The sequence below is a fragment of the Panthera pardus genome, unplaced genomic scaffold (genome assembly GCF_024362965.1).
Source record: "Panthera pardus isolate Hobbes unplaced genomic scaffold, ASM2436296v1 HiC_scaffold_24, whole genome shotgun sequence".
Classification (NCBI taxonomy): domain Eukaryota; kingdom Metazoa; phylum Chordata; class Mammalia; order Carnivora; family Felidae; genus Panthera; species Panthera pardus.
The window spans coordinates 48,659,228-48,680,817 of NW_026526810.1; the positions used below are offsets into that span (position 1 = coordinate 48,659,228).

Below are 21,590 nucleotides of genomic sequence, written 5' to 3' on the forward strand. Positions count from 1 at the left end.
TCCCCTCCTAGCCTTGCGGGCGCTGCGCGACCCCGATGGTCCCGGCGTCGGCTTCGGGGCCGGCGGGCGGAAGGGGGCGGCCGAGTCCGCAGCCGGCTCTTCGGCCTCGGCGCGGCTCCCGCCCCGGCTGGAGACGCCGTGCCCGAGCACCCGAGCAGCCCGGGTTCCCACTGATAGCGTGCGGGGGAGCGCTGAGCCGGCGCTGCCTGGCAAGAAACTTTTACTTGCCCCCCTCCTTCCGCCCTTTTTTTGTTCCCGGGTGGGGGGTGCACAGTGGAGGGGGGTCTCCAAGTCCATGTGCCCCTCCCCTTAGGCCTCCCCCATTGCCAGTTTTGACGGGTCCGCCAAACCTCTCCAGCCCGCTGCGCGTCCGCAGGCGGACAGAGCTGCTGGCAATAGAAATCAACTCTCCAGTGACAACACACACACGCGCGCGCGCGCGCACACGCACACACACACGCACACACACACACACACACACACACGCACACACACACACACGGGCTGCGATTCGGGCTCTGAGGATCTGGGTCCGATCCCCACCAGGAGCCCAGAGCATTAGCAGATTACAAGATGGTCTTACCTCATGGGGGGTCAGCTGGTAACAATTAAAAAAAAAAAGGAAAAAAGAAAAAAAGGGAAAAAAAAAGCAGCTTGTCACGCGCAGGGAAAAAAGAAAATAAAAGAAAAAATATATAGCCCTCTCTCTCTTTAGGTCTTGGCTTCCTCGATATGATCCTGCAACTCGCCACCACCAGTCCTTGCAGCAGCGACAGCAGCAGCAGCAGCAGCAGCAGCGGGACGGAGCGGGAGCAAAACAAATCGAGGCAAGGCAAATGGTGTAATTCGATCCATCTCCAAGTCAATCCATCAGGCGAGCTGGAGCTGGTTCCCTCCCCGCACTAGGCGGCTCGCGGCGCGGGGCCCACCCCCGGGCTCGGACGGCAGGAGGCGCGAGCGGCCCGGCGCGCTCACCCTCGCCCGAGCGCCGTGGCCAGCGCCGCCTGGAGGCCCCCAGCCCGGCGCCGCGGCCCCGCTGACCCCGCGGTGGCCTCCGCGTCCCTCCTCCCCGGCGCTCTGCCGCGCACCCTCCCTCTCCCCGCCTCTGAAGGGCTGCTCCTTCAGCAACTCCCGGAGCCTCAGTCATCCAGCTCGCTGTGGCTGCCGCCGCCAGACAAGCAGCCCTGTCGCGTCCCTCCCTCTTTCCCTCTTTTTCTCCTTCCCTCACTTTTTTTCAGCGCTTTCCTCCAGACAATCCAGAGGACAAATCCTTGCAGCCTCGAGGAGCAGCAGGCCCAGTTGTTCTGTGAAGTTCTGCCTCGGTTTCCTAATCTAAGATTTATTTTTTAAACACACCCTTACGCACCCCGCCCCCATATTACCTTTCTCGCCCCCCCCCCCCGCCAACCCCCTCCAATTTCTCTTTATAACCACTAAGCAAAACAGCTGGGAAGAAGCAATCAAACATTGCTTTATCTTTATAAAATACAGAAATTGCCTACTAAAAATCCCATTTCTACTTTGAATGAAAGCCATTCAGTACAGTATAATTTTGCAGGCTAATGAGCCGGTTTTACAGGCAAGTGTTTCGTGTAATATGTTGTGGGAGAAATGAAAATGTCCTTGAAGTGACATCATTTAAAATTGACTGTCACAAATGAAAAAAAAAAAAGAAAAAAAGGCCATATATTCCAAAACAAGAAGATTTTAATCCAAACTTCTTTTCCAAGAACGGGGGCTGTGTTTTATTAATTTCCAGTTGAGTTATGAATCACTGAGGACTCTAAATGGCTGGAATGAACCAAGATACCCCTATTTAAAGAAAAAGAAAGAAGAGCTTTTCCACCAAACTTTTCCTTTTCATTTGAGTATGGTTAGTTACCGTGAAAGAGTGAAGGGGGCAAGAGAAAGGATTTTCCTCTCTTCAATGGTTCCTGCTTTCTCCCCTGCACAAAGTTACATGCTCACATTTAGAAAAAGTACCCTTGTTCTGAGTTGTTTCTGAAACTTCCACTGACAGCCTTGAAAAGGAACTCAAAAAAGACACCCCAAGGAACTGCTGGGGGACCCATCCTGAGCACTGTTTCCTCACTAGTTAACACTTTGTTACCAAAAGGAAGAAGGAGGGAGGAGGACGGAGAGTCTTTTAAAATATAAACTCTCTTCCTGCTGTTCTTCCTATTCGAAGAAAGGGGTAGGGGGCGGAAAGAACAGCTTTGGCAAGGCAGCTCTGTGATTTTTCTGTTGTTGTTAAGGCTTTTGTTGGCTGGCTGGCTGGTGTTTTCTGGTTGTGCTCGGCTCTGACATCATTGCAAGTTACTTGGCAGTCAGGGCCCTTCCCCAGCCAACTTCTGACCCAGAAAGCTGTGCCTGTTTTACTGGCATCCAGTCATTTCGTATTTTCTCCATCAAGAAAGGAAGCCCCCCCGCTGCAGGCAGAGGGCTCTGTGCACTGAATGAAGATGCTAGGGGGTGACCAGGGGCTTGATGAGAGTCAAACTGCCTCCCACCTGGAGGCAGAACCCTTAGGAGTTGTTCTGTGTCTGCCACGGTAGCAAAGAAAAAAAAAGTTCAATTCTTTAGATGCCTGAATTCTTTGCAGAAATTCCACGATGGCCAACTTTAGGGGAGCACCACTCCCTGTGAATGCAATTTACCCTGGACTGAGTTCTTAAAGCCAGGAATAAAAAAAACTTAGGTTGCAGAAGGCTGTGTGCTAATAGGTCATTTGGAGCCAAGGATTAGACACGTTCCCAGTCTGGCTATCAGTCTAGGCCTCTGAGCCAATCTCGATGTTTGGTTCACTGGGGGAGAGAAGCAGGGAAGTGGACAATCCGCTGACATCGGAAGATTAGTACCCTTTATCTTTCGGTCAGGATCCAAACATTATTCTTAAGGATTCATCATTTCCTTGGTTCCCGGAATCTTGACGGTCAGGAAAATGACACTCTTTTAATTTGGCTTTTAGTGGAAAGAAATCTAAGGAAAGTGCTCACTCTATGTAGTTTGTTGGCATTTGGTCCTTTCCATTGCTTTTATACACTTTTAACCTTTTGGCCCCTTTCCTCCTCTAGCCCCGCATGCTGTCCCACTTTGTGCTTTAGCATTGTGTGGCCCCTTGCAGTCTCCCACTGTGTCATGTTGTTTCAGGTCACCATGTCTTCACCTGTGGTATCTCTGCTTTCTGGGGGTGCTCTTTTCCCATCATTTCAGGTACTTTAATTTCTGTTTTACTTGACTTTTACCAAAAATTTTGTTTAAGTATCAAAATTTCCTTCATTCTACTAGCCCCGGGATGGGTTTCAGCAACTCTTTTCTGTGCTGTCCCAGCAAGTTCATTTATGTAATTTGCCAAATTGTAAGGAAAATATCTGTTCAGCATGTCTTCCCTACTGGCTGCTTCTTAACTGCAGGAATCTTGTCTTTTTACCTGAACAGCCCCAGTGCCTAGCACAGTGCCTGGCATTTAGTGGGCACCCTAAATACTTGTGAAATGGATCAGATGACGGAACCTACAACCTTCTCACACTCTTTTATGTGCTAAACCAAAGAGTATAGTCATTTCTAGACTGTGTGCTCCTCCAGAGTAAGGACTTACTCACCTGTATCCCCAGGGCAAGCATAGTACCTTTGTAAGGATGTTGGTTTAATGAGTGAATAATGAGGGAAGAAGGAAAGAAAGGAAGGAAGGAAGAAGGAAGGAAGGAAGGGAGGAAGGAAGGAAGGAAGGAAGGAAGGAGGGAGGGAGGGAGGGAGGGAGGGAGGGAGGGAGGAAGAAAGAAAGAAAGAAAGAAAGAAAGAAAGAAAGAAAGAAAGAAAGAAAGAAAGAAAGAAAGAAAGAAAAGGAGGAAGATATCTGGCTCTTTCCACACCCAGAAAGAATACTTAAAGGACTAGTGCTATAGATGGCTAGCAATTATGCTTTATTGTTATATGCATACATCTCCCATCAGTGATAAGTAGTAACTTAATTCATAATCTTTTGTTTGTTTGTTTTCTTTAGGAGTAAACTTCAGAATTTAATTTCTTAAACATTTTTTTAAGTGTATTTATTTTGAGACAGAGAGAGAGAGAGAGAGAGTGCAGGGGAGGGGCAGAGGGAGAGGGAGAGAGAGAGAATCCTCAGTAGGCTCCATACTGTCAGCTTGGAGCCCCATCGGGGGCTTCAGCTCATGAACCATGAGATCATGACCTAAGCCGAAGTCAAGAGTCGGACGCTTAACCAACTGAGCCACCTAAGCACCCCGAGAATTTAATTTCTATGTTTCATTTCCAATCTAGTTTTCAGAATAAAAGCTATCTGAAAATTATAGAGAATCTGTGTGTAATAGTCAATGAAAGTATATCAATTATCAAAGAGTACAACTCATTAAATATTACCGTACAAAGCATCAGTGCTTAATATGTGCCAAAGTCTGTTCTTAGCATTTTACAAGTATTAACTCACAACAATTCTGTGAGGTGAATAGTATTATTATCTTCATTTTATAGAAGAAGAAATTGAGGCTTACACACTTCAAGTGACTTGCCTAAGGCCACACAGGTAGTAACTAAGTAGGATCAGAATCCTACTTCTTGCTTAGTTGTAATAGTGGTTAATGGTGAGGTCACCGTTAACAGCAATAGTTAATAGTGAAGGCTTTAAAACATCAGACAACCTGGATTCAAGTCCAGGCTCCTTCTCTCTTGGGATAATTTATTTCACTGCACTCTGCTTCTGTCTTCTTATCTGTGAACCAGGGGTGATAACAATATTTCAGATGGATCTTATGAAGACTGAATTTGATAATGCATGTAAAGTGTTTAGCATCTTACCTGGAACACAGCAAGCACTGAATAAATATTAGCCAATGTTATTACACATGCCCTGAAGGCAGTGCAATCTTGGAATCCTGCAGAATGGATTGGGAAACTTAATCCAACCTCACATTAAATGTGAGATTTAGGGCAAAAGCACATGGTATACAATAGGTTTGCAATACATTTTTGTTCCATTCTATCTCCTTCATTCCATCATCTATGTCTATAGATGTGTTAATTCAGATACACACACTGCTCACTATCCAGTTGATATGCAATAACATTTTTGTATAAATTTTAATGAACAATACAGTTTAGGATCTAGAATTTCATGTTCCAGAATAAAAAGAGAGGTATTGACATTTCAAAGGTAGCTACAGCTTCTATGATTACTTTAGTTTGGAATGCACATATAGTATTCCTTGCATTCACACGTTATAGAAAGTGCTTTTGTGGCAAGGGATTGCTTTCAAAACTAATCTAAGCTCTCCATGACATGATAAATCATTAATAATATAGACCCAAATCTCGGCATCTGCATGGGCACAGCTGGCCTCCTTGTGTCAACAGTCTGCATATGAAAGTGACTCTGCCAAGATATTTCACTTTAATGAAAAATATTTATCATGGTAAATCTTAAACCTCAAGATTTTACCGACATAATTCATTTCTATTATTATGTACTCTGATAAGATACCACCACAGCTATGCTTATGTTTGGATGATAAAAATGTGCCTTTTTAGTCATTTTGATTACTATTCCTTAGCATGAACAGTTTTTGCTGTATACTCAGAGTAAATGGAATGCACCGTGCATTTATGGAAATAATAAATCAGTTACTTCTTTAATTTTGCTAATGACCCCACAAGTGCCACTATGTGGAAGGACACTGAGTGATCAAGTCAAATAAAAAGAATCAGTCTTTGGGGTCTCTGGATGGCTCAGTCGGTAAGCATCCGACTTCAACTGAGGTCATGATCTCATGGTTCGTGGGTTTGAGCCCCACATCAGGCTCTGTGCTGAATGCTTGCTCAGAGCCTGGAGCCTGCTTCAGATTCTGTGTCTCTTCCTCTCTCTGCCCCTCCTCCACTCACTCTGTCTCACTCTGTCTTTCAAAAATAAATAAATGTAAAAAAAAAATTGGTCTTTTTTTCTCATCAGAAAGATGAGCAGTTTAGATGTTCCTAATAATACTAGTGTTTTTTTTTTTTTTAATAGGCAAGAGATCAGGAATATTATCACCATTTTATTAAAGATCTTTTGAAAAAGCAGAAGCAGATAAACTTTTTAGAGGCAGGGTCAAACAAAAGTGTGATAACTCAGTCCGAGTTGCTTAATTGTACTTATATATACTTTGGGAAAGCGCACTTAAATGCCAGGATGCTAGCTGATGCCTGCAGAGAGACGGAAGCTGAGACTCTGTGTAAATTCCCCAGAGCTTTCTCTCCACAAATTTACAGTAACCAAGCCCCTGACCTTGAGGAATTGAGGCTAAATCATATCTATTAAATGCTAGAATCTCTTCACAAAAATGAAAGGTAATACAAATAATCCAAAGTGGTAGAGAATTAGAACATTTAATGTTTTTTTAAATATATACTTATTATTTTATTTTTTAACAATAGACCTCCGTGCCTAATCATCTCCTTCTCCTCCCCGTCCCCCTCTCCTTCTTCTTCTTACTTTTTTTTTTTTTTTTTTTTGCCTCAGCCAATGTTAAAATTCAAATCAACAAAGGGAAAAGAAACTAACTGGGTACATATTACATCTTAGATACTGACTAGCTACAATACTATCACTTAATTTTTGCCACATCTCTTGGAGATAGACATCATTTAGGGATGAAGAAACCCAGGCTTGTTTGAGCTAACCATCTTGTCAGGGTGTGCAACCTCACAGATGATGGAGTCTAGAATCTACGGTAGGTCTGCTTGGCTCTCAAGTCTAATTTGCTTTCTAGGACACTGTGCTATAAAAAAATGAAAAGAGAACAGGTTTGCAAAGCAATGTGTCTCAGATAAGACAGGAAATACAAATATTTAAAACCTACAACTACACTCTCAGTGCTAAGTTAAAAATGTGTGCTTCAGTTTCCAGTTCTTTGATAGTTGTCGTTTGTCACATACAAACTAGCATCAGGAACTGTGCAACAGGGTTTATAGCATACTTCAAACTTCTTTACATTATATGCATTTACATATATTGCCCACATAACTCCTCTGGATTGCTTATAAATAATAAAAAAAAAACCTATTTACAGCATGCAAATTTATATTAAAATAAACTCCACTGAGGGAGGCACCTGGGTTGCTCAGTCAGTTAAGTGCTTAACTCTTGATCTTAGCTCACTCAAGTCATGATCTCACAGTTCGTAACTTCGAGCCCCACATCCAGCTAGGTGCTGACAGTTTGGAGCCTGCTTGGGATTCTCTCTTTCCCTCTCTCTCTCTGCCCCTCCAGCTTGCACTTGCTCTCTTTCTCTTTCTCTCAAAATAAATGAATAAACATGAAAAAAAAAAAAACACTGGGTAGGCTACAAGTGTTTCAATTAATGGTTAGGGCCATATGATGGCACCTTTTGCCAAAAAAAAAAAAAAAAAAAATCCTAACCTCTAAATGCTACTACATGTGAGAACTTCCATACATTAGAGCTATAGAGCCAATTCATTGCTAGAAATCACCAGTGCCACCTGTTGGCCTAAAAAAAAAAAAAAAAAAAGAATAGGATTCTGGGTAATTTCCATCCTTCCAAACAAGGCACGCAAGGATACCTTTTTTCCTTTCCTTTTGCCTTCTCAGGATGTTTTCCATTATGGACATTTGATTAATATTGACTCTATGAGAGATTTAAAAAATGACACTGGTAATGTGCAAGGGAGTGAAGGGTAATATGTGTATGGAGCACAGGAAAAAGTTGACATTTGGAATAAAAATCAATAGCAAACACTGTTAGCATTCTGGTGTAATTATAGAAGCTGTCTAAAATCCCAAATGCCTTATTAAACTGTGATGAGGTGGCAAGACATAGCAGCACAGGGGGAGATACATTTGGCCAGCAAGTGTTCAAATCTGGGTCTGGGATATCGTGTCACTGAGTCAGCAGTGACACAAACGAGGTGACAGGAGGTAATGCTCTCTCCACCAGCCCCAGCTACTGGGGTTTCATTTATGTCTTAGGAGAATGCTCAGAATAGACCTGCTGTTTGTCTAACCTTTTGTTGGTTCCACAAAGTGGTCTCCCCAGATCTCTCTGGCCTTCGAAACCGGAACCCATCATCAGTTGACAGTCAGCAAGTAAAAACAGTTAAGGATCATCAATTTTACAACAGACTTTTCTTACTGGGATGGTCCTAGCAACCAAGTTATATTTAAACATTATCCGATTTACTTTCATGTAGCCAAGGATGAGCTCCTCAACGGCTGTCCTCTAAAAGTTTGATGTGTGCTGAAAAAAAAAAATCACTTCAATCTTATTCTTAGGAACCTTTAAAAAGGAGCCTCAGAGTTTGCCACTATCTTAACTTGTATTTCAGTTACAAAGCTAAGAGAAGAAACTGGCTTGAAGCCTTTCTGTAAAACCCAGAAGAGGTCCAGAAGGACTGTTTAGAGGCTTTTAACAGTATCACACACCCATTAAATAGAATCTTTCCATGTTATAGTTGTATTCAGTGGTTGGCTTTTAAAGCTTATTGCATCTGGATACACACACACACACACACACACACACACACACACACACTGTGTTTGAATTCTAAGAATTCTTGTTTAAAGTGTTAGTGAGTTCTTTTGCTATATTAAAATCTTTGGAACTGTGCTCATAAACTACCCCAATGTGTTCTGAATTTCTGGGTCATAATTACAGAATAAACAGCTTCATTTCTCATCACAAATTTTAATTAAGAATTCTAGTTATGCAATTACTTGCTAATAAATAATACCTACTCAGTACCAAAGCATACTATTAAATATGTTTACTCAAAAGTATGTTTGCTAAAGATACTTTCTATGGTCAGTTCCTCATTTTTAAGTCATTAACCTTATATTTAAAATAACAGGAAAATGTTTATCTCTTATTTTATTGAGATACGTAAGGATTCAGAAGACAAGGATGGTTGCTGGGAATAAATTAATATTAAAGTCTAATCACTCATGATTTCAGCTCCTCAAAAAGAATACTGAATTCTGTGATTTACCTCTTTTAGATCATTTGGCAAAGCTACCCAATTGCCCATTCACTGGCTAGGCTTTTGCCTAGGAAAGGAGTAGTGGAGGTGATCATTTGCCCCATGTTTATTTATTGTGCTTTTGAAAAAACTACCCCAGGCTATGGATTCCCTTAAATATGCTCTTGGTTCCCAGGTAATAAGGAACAATCAGTTTGCTTGCTTCTGATTTATCAACTTTGATGTTGATAACCAAAAAAAAAAAAAAAAAAAAAAGAACAAATTAGTAATCCATTTTGATATCAGGTAAGTGTACAGCCTATAAAGGGAGTGTATTTCCTGGAAATTTCAAACAAAGTTAATCCTTTCAAGTTAAACCACTGGAAACATACGAGAGCTGAGAGAGACTACCTGTAGAAATGTTTCCACTAAGAGACAGTGAGTTCCAAAGGAACAGAGAACCATCTAAATCAAAGCAGGGCATTACAAAATCCAATCAAGGTTACAAGAAGAGATCCTCCAGATAAGAATGTAATGTGGAAGAGGGCAGGATCATTCACTCATTCATCCTTACATATGTTCATTTTACCATTTGTTATTAATAGCAGCAATCTGCTTTGTGTAAAGCACTGTGCAGAGATAAATGAGATATACCTTGCATTTAGACAGCAACTTAGAGTTTGAAAAGCAGCTTTATCAGTCAGAGCCCTGGCAGGGAACAGATGGCACATTTGACTCCTGTAATTTGAGGAGCCTTTAATAAAGGGATTATTTGTAAAGGTATGGGTAGAGTGCAGGGAAACCACAAGGAGAGGTACCCAGGGGCCTGACTACCCCTAGGGCCTAAGGAGCCAGAGGAGGGAGCAATTAGCAGAACCTAGAGACACAGAGGCAGTGTGGAGGAGACCCTTGCTCAGAGGTCAATTTCTAGAGGCACAGAGGAGAGAAAAAGGACAGAGGGTGGACCTGGTAGAATAAATGGAAACCCATTATTTAATTTTATTTTGATTCCTATGGAATAGTAGGTGGTAGAAACTCTAATTTTGCAAATGAGAAAACTCAAAGTAGAAGAGTTGCCCATCGTAACTTAGTTACATAACAGAGCCGGCCCTTGAACTGGAGTCTTCTGAATCTAAGTCTGGGTGCTTATCAACCTATCTCTCTATTCTCCTCTCTTTGGACTTCCTTGTCATGCTTCTCATATTGAGTTATTGACATGTTTTTCTTAAGTTTATTTATTTTGAGAGAGAGAGAGGGAGGGACTGAGGAACAGGAGAGAGAATCCCAATCGGGCTCTGCATGGTCAGTGCAGAGCTGGACGTGGGGCTTGAACTCATGAACCGTGAGCTAATGACCTGAGCCAAAATCAAGAATCAGACACTTCACCAACTGAGTCACCCAGACACCCTTAACATGTTTTATCACTTACTAGACTTAGCTTCTTGAGACACAGGACTAGGTCTTTGTATCATTAGTATATAGAACAGCAGCTGGGATAGGAATCCTGGAAACATCTGATGGATAGAATGGAGAGAGCATTCAACCTAAGTGGAGAGACAGATGCACGAAGCTAACTAACATCATACATAGCAGAATGTTGCCAATGCCAAATCCAGAGGTAGAAAGAAAGTGCTCTGAATGAACAGAAAAAGGGGGAATAGGTAACAGCTTGGGTTGTAAAAGACTTCATGATGTGGGGTCATATGAGCTGAGCCAAGCACACTGAAAGACAAGTGTCAAAGGCAGAGAACTATAACCAAGTTATTGTGGGCCAAGGGGAGAGCAGAGGCAGGAGAGGGTGGGAGGGCATGGTGGAGGTGGGCACGATTGATATTTCTGGAGACAAGTAGTCAAAGATGTGGCTGGAAGGACAAGATAGGATCATAGCATGGACTTTCTGAATTGGTACTTGCTGGGATTTGAAGGCCTTTCTTGGGGTGTTTAGAAGTCATAGATTTTTGAAGAAAAGATGATCATAACCCAGGCTGCACTTTTGAGAGACAGTGCTCAAGCCAAGGGGTGGAAGAGCTTGGAGAAGCAGGAGATTTCAGAGTAACGATGCTAGAACAGGAGTCAGGACAGAAGATGACTTCGGTGGTGCTGGAATCAGTAGATGCCAGAGTCACAGCAGAATGAGCTGATATTTGACTATCGGTGTGCGATGTGAGAGATTTTTCTAAGTTTTCTGGGTCTGGCCACATTTAAGAAAAGTTGAGTTATTGTCAGAGATGGAGACACAGGAAGCAGAGCAGGTTTACGGAGAGGATAATTGAGTTTGGCTTTGGAGAAGTAGAGCTTAAAATGCTGGCATGGTATCCCTGAGGGGCAACAGCAAATTGGAAATTATTCTTAGAATTATAGTTCATGGACGGGGGAAACTTCCTCTTTTCCAGAGAAACAGCAAAACCTAAATGAGCAAAATACATAGAATAAAGTAAAAGGAAATTTATGCTATATTAGCCTTTATGCCCTCCTAAGTCTCACATGGTCAGAGATGCTCAGGCAAGAAACTTTAATCTTTCCCATGGACTGTTTCTTACAATATGGAAAATACACACTGGAGAATTACAGAGTTATTCCCATTTCTCACCCACGTGACACAAACAGGAAAAGTAGACCTGGCAATTCATCATATTTTATCTAATACCTTTTGGGCCAACTGTTCAGTGATATCTTTTCCACCTGCCACTGTTCTAGAAAAATGCTGATGTATACTTTTAAAACTTTTTTTTTGTGAAACTATTCAAAATCATTCTTTTAGAATTCTAGGGAAACTCTGATGTTTCTTAATGTGGTGTAGATGAGAAAAATGTCCAAAAATTAATGGATTTAAGCCATGATAACTCCAAGTAAAATTAGGTATCCTTAGGATCTGATTATCAATATTTGCTACTGATGTCTAAATGAACTCAGAGAAATAACAGTTCAGTGGTTTCTTCTCTCAATTATTCTGAACAATGTGAATATCGCCATTTTACTTGATTTTAAATGTTAACGTGAAATATAATAGAGAGTGGATCATTTCAGAGCAAGAAATCACATCTTGACAGCCAGATGATAAAATGCTAAAACAGTAAAGATTAGATCACAGCCAATTCCTCTTTACGAAAAAATTGGAAATAATACAATATGACCTTAAATTCTTCAAGATTAGTTTTTCTATTTGTTTTGAAAAAGAGTGTATGAAAAGTGAGTGTGGGGCCATGAACATCATGATAGTATTGAATGGTAGAGTGAGAGCTTCAGAGTAACTTCTTTCAAGACAATTTATAATGTAACAGTTGCGGGATCAGGTAAGTTTCTTCATTTATGTTATGTAGGTTAAAAACATAGAGTGTTCTCCCCCAACGCTTAAGGGAGAGAGACAGGAGGGAAAAAGGAGGTGGGAGCAGAAAAAAAGTAGAGCGACAAAATGAAAGAAAAGGAAGGCAAATGAGAAATCTAATTAAAATTAATGGCACATTTCCAAGAGAAAGATAAAGTCTTTAGCAACATCTGCAGGCTCAGTCTCTGAACTGTAGGTACTTACCTTGGCAGGAACTTACGTTTTTCCCCTTTTTGGTTTATTATTTGCCATTAATGGAAGGAGAAATAAAACAGATATAATTTTGTGCAACCCATTTCAAATTGCACGGAATGTCATAGAATGTATGTTTAATTACATAAGCAACCTTTGTATTAAAAAACATCACTTTATTACCCTCTATAAACATTTTATGAATCCGTTTAGTTTATGGTTAAATTAAGAGGAAATGAGAGGCAGGCATAAACTACAAAGGATTCTTTCCTCATCTTTTAAGCGGACTTCATTAGGACCTTAATTTATCGCTAGGTATATCTGAGTGACCTGAGAGTAGAGATGGGGCAAATGTACACTTGTATTACTCAGTCAAATGTTGAAAAAGTAGTGTTTGGCTTTTGATGAATATTTAACATGCCAAGGAGCTCTCAAGATTCCACTTGAGCAGTGAGATCTGGAGCAGTTTTCAGCAGAGACTGAACTGCTGATCTGGCCTCCTGAGCCCCTTCTCCACTTTTCTTCCCCTGATATTCCTTAAATTGCAGAGAAGTAGAAAAATACAACACCCTGTTGCTCAAACAGTGTCCTATGTGTACTGTGCAAATGAAGTAGATTAGGGAAAGGACCCTGGGACTGAGTCAGTCCTCACTCTGGAGAAGTAACTTGTTCTTGGTTTGAGGCACAGGAGTATGGCTGCCAGAAAAGGTTTGTGACTCCCTGGAAATGGCCTTAGTGTTGAGGGCTTGTTGAAAAGCCAACATTTTTCATACTGCAGCCTAGAATTTGGACCCAATTCGAGTCATCTGGACCCTTCTTTGCCTCTTATTGGCACAAATCAATGTGGGACAAGAACACAGGGCTTTCAGAGAGGGCTGGTCTTAGGTACTCCTGCAAATCAGAGGGATTGAGGAAAGCACTGGTTGGGATGGCCTCGTGTGATTAGCAGGTGATTCTCTGGTTGAAGTGGGAAATGGTGAGCTTTTGGGTTAAAAAAGCAGGGAAAAATGAATTCTAGAACCCTCTGTCAAAGATCATGAAAATAAGTCATATATTTCATTATTCAATTGTTTTATGAGGGTGAGTGCACAGGTTTGGGATTTTGCTTAGCTTTGGTATCCTAACAATTCCAAGTTCTAGTTTCCTCTTCTGTAGTGTTGAAATATTTAACATGAGGTTATTGTTAGGACTGAAGTAATCAACATGTGAAAACATTATGTAGGTTTCACAGATTAAAACTGTAAAACTTTATATTAAGGTTAGATATTACCAAAGTTCAAGGGCTGACCTGGTGGCCATATAATAATCACTTGAGATGCTTTGTTAAGCCAGATGTGTCACAAACTCTTCCCTTCCTTCACCATTATGATCTGTCCATGTAATGTCCTTCTCTTCTCTCTCATTCAGTATTATTACTTTAGTGATCCACTGTTACACTGTGTCCCATAAGTTTTTTCAGAGTAATGAAAAGGGTAAAAGTAGCTGCTTTCAGAAGTGAGTGCTAGAAAGCCATATTTGTACCTCTAGCACTTAGAACAGTCTCTGGCTAAATACATATTTATCGAATGGAGAGTTTAAATGACAACACAGAGATTATTGCCAGAAAACTGAATGCATTTCTACTACTACAGTACATCTTTTAAAAACTTTAAATACACTTTAACTACGGCTCTGGAAAAAAAAAAAAAACGAGAATAGGATAATTCTTCAACATGATCAAAATGTAAGCCACTCATATCAAAATCCAACAAGTTCCTAGTGGTAAAATATGAGAATTCCTCTTAAAAATAAAAAGCCATGGATATTAGCTATCAAGTTCTTTTATATTCAAAATACCATAATTTTGAATGTGCTAGCCAAAGCAGTAAGTCAAGAAAGTAAAATACAGTCATAAATACCAGAAAGAAGGAGGCAAACATTGTAAAAGAGCTTATAAGCTCTGTAAGAGAGCTTATAAGGTTAGTAATTTATAAAATAATACAAACATTGTAAGAGAGCTTATAAGGTTAGTAATTTATAAAATAATACAAAAATCACTAGTCTTCCTATATACCAAATACCACCCAAATATTGCAACATGTAATGGGAAAATATCACATTCACAAAGACAAATGAAACATGGATTACCTGAGGATAAACTTGGAAAGAAATGCGCTGGTTGTATATTAAGAAAACAATAATGCTCTTCAGAGGAACATAAAAGATGAGTAAATGAGGTGCCATATTTTATTCTTACATGGTAAATCTCAATAAATATATCTATGATCTCTAAATCAAACCTGAAATACAGTATTCCTGTAATTAAATTCCCAATTCTTTATTTTGTGGGGGAATTGAATACTGCTTTAAAACCCATTTAGAATTGTGATATGTGACTAATCTAGGTGGTTGTAGACAAAGATGGTGACTCTTTCCTAATCGAGCACTAACATGGATGGTAGAGTTATGACAACTAAAACAATGCCATGGTGATTCAGGAAGCAGCATCCAAGTTAACAGAACGGAGTAGGGTACAGGGAATGACATGAATCTTTATATAAAATTAAATTCATTAATATGCAAATTAAAATATAAATATGGTAGCATTTCAAGTAACAGGGAAAGGATCAATTATTAAATAAACACGCAGAAACAACTGGCTATCTGTTGTGGGGGAAAAAAAACAGCTGGAATCCTATTTCATACCTCATTGTCCCCTGACAAATACATTTCTAATGGATCAAATATCTAAATTTTAAAAAGAGATTATAAAAAAGTGTCAGTGATTATTTCCACAAACCTAAGGTAGAGAGTTTATAAATATGACAAAAAGCCAAAAATCATAGAGTAAAAGATTGATATTTTTCCTATATAAACATGAAAATTTATATACAGTAAAAAACACACTAAAACTTAAAACACCAACTAGAGGGGCGCCTGGGTGGCGCAGTCGGTTAAGCGTCCGACTTCAGCCAGGTCACGATCTCACAGTCCGTGAGTTCGAGCCCCGCGTCGGGCTCTGGGCGGATGGCTCAGAGCCTGGAGCCTGTTTCCGATTCTGTGTCTCCCTCTCTCTCTGTCCCTCCCCCGTTCATGCTCTGTCTCTCTCTGTCCCAAAAATAAATAAACGTTGAAAAAAAAATTAAAAAAAAAAAAAAACACCAACTAGAAACTCTTTGCAATATAAAAACAAAAGGATTAATATTCTTTTCTAAATAACTGCTGTACTAACATATAATTCACATACTAAAAATTCACTCTTTTACAGCATACAATTCAATGATAAGTTTTAGAGTATATTTTAAAAAAATGTTTATTTACCTATTTTGAGAGAGAAAGAGACAGAGTGAGCACCTATGCACAAGCAGGGAGGGGCAGAGAGGGAGAGAGAGAATCCAAGCACGCTCCATGCTGTCAGTGCACAGCCCGATGCAGGGCTGGAACCCACAAACCATGAGATCATGATCTGAGCTGAAATTCAGAGCAGGACGCTTAACTGACTGAGCTACCCTGGCTTTTAATATATTGACAGAGCTGTGCATCTATCACCACAATCTAATTCCAGCATATTCTCATCAGCCCCAAAAGAAACCCTGTACCCGTCAGCAGTCACTCCTCATCCCTTCCTTTGCCGGACCACTAATCTACTTTTTGTCTCTATAGATTTCCCTATTCTGGACATTTCATACATGTGGAATCATAATATGTGGCCTTTTGTGTCCGGCTCCTTTCACTTTGATAAAGCTTTCAAGATTCATCCATGTTGTATCATGCATTGATATTTTATTCTTTTTAGGGCTGAACAATATTGTTTTGTATGGATATACCACATTTGTTTATCACTCATCAGTTGGACATTTGGGTTGTTTTTCTTCTGGGCCCTTATAAATAATACTGATCCGAAAATTTATATACAAGATTTTGCATGGATATATGTTTTCCTTTCTTTTGGGCATATACCTAGGAGTGGACTTGCTATGATAAACCTGTCTTCAATTTATTGAAGGACTACCAAACTGTTTTATATATTGGCTGAATGATTTTATATTACTACTAGCAGTGTATTAGGGTCCTAATTTCTTTATATCATCATCAACACTTATTACTGTCTGTCCTTTTGATTACAGCCATCTTAGTGTGTGTAAAGTAACATCTGACTGTGGTATTGTTTTGCATTTTTCTAATAACTAATGGTGCTGAACATCTTTCCATGAGCTCGTTGGCCATTTGTATATATTTTAGAGAAATGTCTATTTAAATACTTCACCCATTTAAAAACTGGATTGTCTTCTTATTAATGAATCATAAGAAGTCTTTGTATATTATAGGCAAAGTCCCTCACCAGATATATGATCTGCAAATGTCTTCTCTCATTCCATGGGTTGTCTTTTCACTTTCTTGATTGTGTCCCTTGAAGCACAAAAGTTAAACATTTTGATGAAGCCTAATTTATCTATTTCGTATTTTGTTGTTTGTGCATTTGGTGTCATATCTAAGAAACCATTGCCTAATCCAAGGTCATGAGGCTTTACTCCTATGTCTTCTAAGAGTATAACAGTTTTAGCTTTTACATATAGATCTATTATCTATTTTGAGTTAATTTTATATGGTGTGAGGTACGAGTCCAAGTTCATTATTGTGCATGTAAAAATATTATTCTTAACATCTTAAGTGCACTTCAAAGAGAAAAAAATGCAAAAATGTCAATAATAACATGGACAAATGATATTGAGCAGATAATTTCAACCAACTGACCTCTGAAAAGATAATGGCTTCAAAAAGTAATCAAAATGCAAATTAAAACAATGAGTTATCATTTCTATTCAATAAGTTTACCATTAATTAGAAAGATGGGTAAAACCCAACGTTGAGGAAGTATGGGGACGTACACTATCTTGCATTTATAGGTGGGAGCAATGGCACCATGTATCTGAACGTAAGATGTACTTTTCTTTCACCCAGAAGGTCCATCTCCATGAATTAACTTTTAAAAAAAGAATTAGGCCACTTACATACTTATGACTATTTATAAAGGCAATACATTTCAAATAACAAATACATTTCAAATAACCTTAATATTTACCATTAGGGGAAATATTGAAATCATGGTGTATTCGGTCAGTGGAATGCTAGATAGCTATTGAAACTGATGGGGCATATTAATATTTTGTGTATAGAAATATATCCACTGCATATGAAGAGATAGACTAGAGAACAGTTTATTTCATATGCTTTCATATTTTGAAAGCAAAACCAAAATGAGGAGTGTGTGTGTGTGTGTGTGTGTGTGTGTGTGTGTGTGTATAAATAAAAACGTTAAAAATCCCTATGGTTTTAAGACAGGTAATTTTCTTTCTTCTACACATGTCCATGTATTATCAGAATTTTTTTTTCTTTTTATGGAGAGGGAATTAATTTTATTAGTAGAAAAACTTAATTGTTTTTGACAAAGTCAAACCTTGTAAAACTTTCAATATATTGCCACATATGATGCATATACGCACATAAACCAACCCCATCTTCCTTCCTCTCCAAAAAAGAGAGAGAAAATTGATGCATTACTTAGTATTGAACCCAAATGTTATTTCTATCTCCATTATAGATTTGGATATTTCAGTAGAGTTTTTTTCCTCCCAGAATTATCTGGGTAATTGTATTAATTCCCTACTTTCCCTTTCGAAAATGTAAGTTCAAAGAGTAGGAGCCATCTTTCACAGGCTTCATTTTCCCCCACATGAGGTTTCTGGAAATGGTCACAAAGTGAGCTGCTTCATGATGGATTCTGTTCTCTTTTTCCATAGGAACAGTGGTATGTGTAAAAGTTCACAGAGCTGATCAAAATGTGTCATGTAATTGATATTATGACATAAATAACAGCTTTAGCCAATGTCAAAAATTCAAATATGCAAATGTGCCCCTTTACATTTGCTTTAAAAAAGAAAATTATATTTCATGTCCTATACAAAAAATGTGAAAATATTTTTATTGATTATACAAAAGGTCCCAAAGAACTATGAAATGAATGTATAGCCTATAAAGCTTATAAAAATACAATTCCACCATGCCATAAACTACAGTTAGCTAAAGCTAATGGGTTAGCTTGAGCAAACATTAAACACTTGATTAACAATATGTACATCTGCTTTGGACTTTAGAAATTCTTTTGGAGAAATGTTTAAATAGACTGTCTTTTTTGAAGAAGTTGTACATGGAAATTTGAAATAAGAATGCTTTTATTAATAATAAATTCATAGGCTGTATTCAAAACCTTTCCATATATCCTTTTTTTTAAACACACACACAAATTGTATCATAATCATTTCTGGGGACGCCTGGGTGGCTCAGTCAGTTGAGCGTCTGACTTTGGCTCAGGTCATGATCTCATGACAGGGCTCATGGTTTTGAGCCCTGTGTCTGGCACTGTGCTGACAGCTCAGAGCCTGAGCCTGCTTCAGATTCTGTGTCTCCCTCTCTCTCTGCTCCTCCTCCGCTCACTCTCTCTCTCTCAAAAATAAATATTAAAGAATTTTTTAAAAATAATCATTTTTGGAACCACTGACAAACATTCTCCTATAAGAAGGTGATTGGAAAGCAAAAATATCTTGAATTGGGTTTTCTTGCTTTTCCTCTGTTTTCTTTTCTCCCGCCAAATATTTTCCTTCTTTTCCTACCAAATTGATACTAAATGCAAGAAGGCAATTTAGGCTGCTTGTTTAGGCATGACTTGGAGGGGCAGCCACTATTCTCTGTTGCTGGTAGCTTATGTTTCCAAGATTCAGTTTGTTGATCTGTTAATAAAAAGAGTGCCAAATGTCTAAGGTATTTTTTAGAGGTAATTTGGTGTAGAGGAAAGAGCACTGCATGGAGACAAATAAAACCAGGTTTATATCCCAATTCCATTCCTTAATAGCTGTTGGAAAAGTTACTTTAATTTAATACATTTTAATTTCCTCATGTGTAAGATAGGAATAATATCAATCCTCATAGGACTGTTAAACACCCAAATGAGATAGCATTGGCAAAGCACTTAGCATAATGCTCAGCACACAGTAGGTTTGCAATACATATTAGGTCTTGTGTTATTTTACTTAAATCCTATGATTATATGGAGGTTAGTTTCAGAGATGAAACACAGGTGCTAAATGAACAGTGTTGAATAACAGGGAAGTGAAATAAAGGTCTTTGAAAGCTGGCATAGGCTTACCCTTCACATCTTCATGGGGCTGGGCATGGAGTAGATGTTCAAAAAATTATACAGATAATTAGGATAAAAAAGCAATTTAAGTGTTACTCTCTTTTCATGTTCTCCCTCTTTTATAATCATAGTCACTTCCCTTTTGCCTGCTCTTGCTCTCACAGCCATTTTAGATGTTAAGATTATCATACAGTGGAGAATGTTATAGCTACTACTTTGGCAGTGGGTAGGCGAAAACAGAGCCTGGAAAACCATACCATTAGGGACCTAGTTAGTCTCTGGCTCATAGGAGGCAAGTAAGTGTAATATATTGTGCCAACTCTGCTAGATAGTGACTGCATGGGATGCTGTACTGACGAAGGAAGATGCTGTGGCCTCAGGAGGACGGGTGGGGAAGAACCCTGATTGATTAGTTATGCCTGCCATGGGTACAACAACATGCACTAGATACCTATGTACTACGTATGTCCATTTCATATATGCGAGTCAGCTACACCGGAGGAAAAATGGAGGAAGGGAAAAAAGGAACAGGTGATTTCCAGACAGGAAGGGAATAATCAATTTTATAAATGTTTCTCGTTTAGTGGATTCACATTTTTAGGTCCCATCTACATCAAAAATTTTTCATTTCCCTCTTGAGGAGTTTTCCTTGGTAGGAAGATTTTAGTAGCCATACCCTGAAGAAGTCTTAAGAGAGTTTTATTTTTATTGCTAGAGGTTTTGCCATAGAAGCAAAAAGCATTTATAAAATTTTGTTCTTGCCATTGGAGAGTTTGATCATTTGGTCTGTTCAATAATATCTAAGCTTACACCGGCCCTCTTTTTCTCATTTTCTCATCTCTTACATTGGTTACATAAAGATAGAGGCAGAACATCTAAAATAGCTTGCATTTAAATGTTTATTGACCAATCCTCCACTTCGCCATGAGCCCTGTTCAAATATTAAATTTCATGGATTATGCAAAATATATATAATCCCGGAGGGATCTCACCAAACCCATATTTTAATAATGGGAAATATCTATTTCGAGGGGAAATAAAAAAAGTATGCATAGTTTCTACAAGCATATGTTAAAGATCAAGGGATTTCTGATAGAATAAACTCAAAATTGAACAGATTCTAAAGATGATCTATGGTCAAGTCTTCTATTTTACTGGTGGGAAAACTGTGGCTCAGGGAAGTTAGTGATCCTTTGGTCTTAGTGAGTTAGGTAAGCATCATGTTGAAATGGAACCCAAGTCTCTTGACACTCAATCATAGCATTTTCTACCAAATGTCACTGCCCCCGAAAAGATCTGTGTCAGAAGTAAGACGATAAGGATGTGTATTCAGGATGCTAGAGGGCTTATATAACAGAAGGACTAGGTAGGTTCAGGTGGAAAAATGAGGAAGGTTTAAATAGCAACAGACATAGAATTGGATTAATTAGGATTAATGTCCGATCAGCAGAGTTTCTAACTATAGGAAGAGAGATTTGGAAAGAGACTAATGGACAGTTGAAAAGCAATGAACTAAAGGGGTTTTGGAGTCTGAACCATAACACATGTAGTTTATTGGAGTATTATTTGAAAATAATTCAAAGTTAGAAGTAAAAATAGAATCAACTTTGGAATCCAATGCCTCTCAGTCAATAAATTAGGAAAATAACTGCCATAACATTTGCTAGGGGGAGAGAAGAGGCAGGAGGACAAGATGGCCACAAATGATCATTGTGGGTACACTGGTTATCCTGAGAGGTTTTTAGGGGAGTTCAGAGACAGAAGTGAGGTAGGACTGGCTCTTTTCAGGAGAGTAGGATGACTGCTAATCCTCAGAATGCAGATCAGACTACGCTGTGAGCAGACATGCCTTCCTCTGCTTCTCTGCTCTGGCAGTGAGGAGAGATTCACAACCCCACACCCTGTTCCCTTGTTTCTAGCAAGTTCACAGATATG

General features: G+C 39.2%; 1 protein-coding gene across 1 annotated transcript in view; it reads right to left on the bottom strand.

Moving 5' to 3' along the window:
- SEMA6D (semaphorin 6D) overlaps window positions 1–21,590 on the bottom strand; it is a 578,700-nt gene that overhangs the window by 53,948 nt on the left and 503,162 nt on the right. The window lies entirely within an intron of this gene.